This window comes from Sciurus vulgaris (assembly GCF_902686455.1).
Source record: "Sciurus vulgaris genome assembly, chromosome: 7".
NCBI lineage: Eukaryota > Metazoa > Chordata > Mammalia > Rodentia > Sciuridae > Sciurus > Sciurus vulgaris.
Window position 1 is genome coordinate 58,834,976 of NC_136467.1, and position 4,270 is coordinate 58,839,245.

The 4,270-nt window shown below is 42.2% G+C and overlaps 1 pseudogene across 1 annotated transcript; it reads right to left on the minus strand.

Moving 5' to 3' along the window:
• Positions 1-374: 374 nt before the first annotated feature.
• Positions 375-945, minus strand: LOC306665218 (thymocyte nuclear protein 1-like; annotated as a pseudogene). Its single transcript has one exon. The product of its transcript is annotated as a thymocyte nuclear protein 1-like (transcript).
• Between the last annotated feature and the right edge of the window lie 3,325 nt (positions 946-4,270).

Below are 4,270 nucleotides of genomic sequence, written 5' to 3' on the forward strand. Positions count from 1 at the left end.
AGATTGTACCAGTTCAGAACCTAATACCTAGAAGTGGAATCCGGTAGTAAAAACAGAAACTCTAAAATAGATGACAGAGACTTAATGGCCAGGCAACAGGCATTGAGGACAATGATTTTGAAATCTGGAAAGGAACTGATGCTCATCATGTCATGGTAAACATTTGGTAAAACAACCACTAATGAGAGATGACTGGTAATTTCCAAACTTTTTTTTTTTTTTTTTTTTTTGACATTAAATGTTTTGTTGAAAGAAGTAGGAAAAAAAATCTGTGTAAAAAATATCAGACAAGACTTTGCACACCATCCTTTTGTTTTATAAAACCTTGCCACCTTTAGGATAATGGCTTGTCTACTGCAGCAATACTGTTTCAGTTAACTTGGTCCATTTTTCTCCAGGCTCAAAATAAAATCAAACTCTTCTTGGATCAGGGGCTGATTGAGAGCCTGTAGTGAGTGAAGAAAGCCATATCTTTTAAGGGGCCACCAGTAACTTTGTGAGATTGGTGATAGGTTTTAAGCTCAGCCAGGGAGATGAAACGCTTCATCATCCAAACTGTACATTCACCTTCATAAGTCCTACAATGCCTGGTTCTTTGCAGTTGCTATGGAAGAAGAAAGCTTCTTCTTCCAGCTTCATGGCTCTAAGGAAAATTCATGCCTGATAGTTTCCAACACCATCCTAGCATATGCTCTCTGCTTTGATATCTTCAGTGCTGAACTTCACATCTACACCTTTCTCTAATTGGCTCTCTGGCTCTGACTTCATCAGCCAGTAGTTGCTTAGTTTCCTCCCACATTTTTTAAAGACTGAAGTCTTCTGAAGGCTGGAGTTTTCCACTTTAGCCAATGCCTCACCTGGTTTCTCAGATTTGGTACATTTTTCTGATTGCCTCTTCTTTTCTGGGTCAACGGCCCCGGTTGGTCTCTTCCGGGGTCTCAGCATGGTCTCTCTCTGCAGGGGAGAGACCCTCTGAAGTGCAGAGGGTTCCAGAATCAACAAGGAGATACAAAAAGGAACTCCACTGCCCTTCAAAACGTGCAGAGCAAGATGGAGACGTTGCAAGGAAGTCCAAAGGGCTTCCGATTTGCAAAAAGCAGAAAATTGTGCTCAAGGGTCTCAAATCCTTCCCTCCATTAGCTGTGCCCATTCCATCTCGAATAGCCTGCCCTTAAACTCTTGCTGGGTCTCTCCTTGAGCCCCATCTTATCCACTTAACCATTCTCCCACATCAGCCCCACGCTCTGCAAAATGGACCGCCAAACGCCCAGGGCCAGCAGCGTGGCCACCGGTGATTACCAATCTTAGAAAAACTTAACAAGAAATGATAGCTATGAAACTTACAAACAGATTTCTGCTTAGGGAGTCTATGTTACCTGAAACCTACCTCTAAATTGAATGAAAATCTGGTCATTCATAGGTTGCTTGTGCTTTTGGGGTCACATCCATGGAATCATTACCAAGACCAACATAAACCTTTTGCCCTATGATTTCTTAAGAGGGATTTATAGTTTCAGGCTTCATATCTAAATCTTCAGTCCATTTTGAGTTGACTCTTGTGTATAATGCAAGATATGGATCCAACTTCATTTCTTCTGCATGTGGGTGCATAGTTTTTCCAATACTATTGGTTGAAGAGACTATCCTCTTCCCATCTTGTGTTCTCAGAAATCTTGATAAAGATCTGTTGGTTTGATCATATATTTATGAGTTTATTTCCAGGCCTTCTATTTTATTCCATCAGCCTATGGATCTGTTTTTGTGATAGTACCATACTGCTTTAAATACTATGACTTTAAAATATAGTTTGAAATCAGGATGTCAGATTTATTTTGTTCTCCCTCAAGATTGCTGTGGCTATTTGAATTCTTTGGTGGTTCCATATGAATGTTAGGATGACTTTTTATGTTCCTGTATTTGAAATATTTTCATTTATTTCCTTTTCATAGTCTTGATTTTCTGTTTTGATTTTATTAAACTCTTTAAACATGTGTTCCTTATTGTAAACTGACTCATCTTTTTCAAGAAGGGCTGTGGTATAAACAAACAGTAAGTGTGAATATGAATGATAAAATTCTAACATAGGACTCTCCTAAGAAACATTCAGAATTGGTTTCCCATCTATGATGGAAAATGTAGGTCATCCCTTCTATACCAACCTCAAATTCCATTTAATTTGCAGTGTGATGCTTAACATGTGACCTGAGACTCTACCATTAGAGGGTTCATTCCTTAACTAACGATTTGTACCATGCTAAACTGCAAACATTTGGAGGAGAAGTAATCACATGAATTATCATTCATTATCCTTCTAGTGAGAATGAGGTAAACATGTGAGTTTCGCTGCAATAACTTCTAGGAAGGTCTGAGGAAATGTGATATCACACCAATGTGGTCCATCCCAGGCATAGTGAGAAAGGGTATAAAATGGACATGATGACAAATGTCTGAATGATTTGGAGGCACTGTGGAGAAGGGGATGTGTAGAGAGGAGGCTTGGCAAGTGTTAACTTTCATCCTGCACTTAACTGTGCCAAGCATCATTCAAGGGCTTTATGTCAATGCATTAACTCATTTAAAACATTTTCTGGCAGGAAAACAGAAGACCAACTTCGTGCCAGGAACCTGAATGCAGCTGCTAACACAGTCTTGCCCTTGTTACAGTCTCACACCTTATCTCATTTGACCCTCCAGGAATCCTATCTGCTAGGTTGGATAAAGAAATGAGACCCAGAGAGGCCAGAGAATGGAGAGTGGGATCCCCATGCCCCGGACTCTTCACTACATCACAGTCATCCCCCTAATGCTACTTCATTCCACAGGAGTTGTCCTCATATCTAAAAGCAAATCTTAAGGATGCTTTCAAGTGGGAAAAGGGGACATTTAAGAAGAACGGCATAATAAAATATTAGGGCATGAGAATGCCACAAATCTTATTCCAAAAGCTGAGAAAATGTCTCCCGGGTGTCCTGCTTAGGCTGACCCCTCCCTGGGTCGGCTCTCTCCCTCTGGACACACTGTATTTACTCTTTTCTCCTCCAGGGGCTTCTTGCCCTCAGCTGTAAGCCTCTCTAAGTCTTGCCCACTCTGGATAAGGGGAAGTCTTCTTTGGGTTTACCTCACACTCCCTTTCTGTTGTCCTCCAGTTTCCCAATGACCAGCCCAGCTCCCTCCTCACAGCTATTCTTTCCTCCCTTAACACAGGTCTTTGCTTTTGATGCCTGCTTGCTCTCTCTCTCTTAGCAAAGTCATTGATGACCCTTATAACTTGGATGTGGGGTGTCTGTCTTTAATGCTCCTGTGTTAAGGCAGGAGTGTTCAGATGTAAAGTGAGTGAATCGTGAGAGCTGTGACCTAGTCAGTCCCTTCTAGCTTGAGTGACTGGTAACAGTAAGCTAGTGGACATGGCTGGAGGAGGCCAGTCACTGGGGGCATGCCCTGGAAGAGTCCATCTTCTCTGTGGCTCCTTCCCTGAGCTCTCTCTTTCTTTGCTTTCTGACCCTGCCATGAGGGAAGCAGTTGCCTACTGCTGGCCCCTCCTCCATGATGTGCTGCCTCACCTCAGGCCCAGAGCAATGGAGTCAGTTGACTATGGACTGAGACCTCCAAAACCATGAGCTCCAAATAATCTTTCCTGCCTCTAAATTGTTCTTGTTATGTATTTTGGTCACAGCCACAAAAAGAGCAAACTTAAATGATTACCCACCAAATTCAGCGGGCTCTTCTCAGTCCCCTCCTTCCTTCATCTTTCCAGGGTACTGACATGCCTGGCTATTCCCTTCCCTTCCTTTATCTTCTTATGAATTAATATCCCCCTAGAATTGTCAGGCTGTTTTTAAAAAAAATACAAGAGCTATTTGAAGACAACACAGTTGCGGATCTTTCGGATTCCAAATGCAGGGTATTTTAGGGTATTCTGTGAGCTCAAAGTGTGACCTGGCAAGTCTCTTGGACTATCACTTCATTAGTATCTAGTGAATTATTTAGTAACAGGAGTTACCATGAGTGAAGTGAAACACCTTAGACCACCAGGTCCTATTTAAGTAATGTGGCTGGTAGGCTTGCCTTCTTCCCTCTCCAAACATTCTCCTGCAGAACTCTTGTTGAATCGACTTTCTCTGTCCATTTCTCATGTGGTGGAATCCCTGAGTGTTTTCCTCCTCATTCCTATTCTCTTCTCACTCTTTCTGCCTTACCTGGATACACCTGTCTTGGTCTCCATCCTCATCCCCATCCCTGTCCTCATCTCTATCTCTATCCCTGTCTTCAT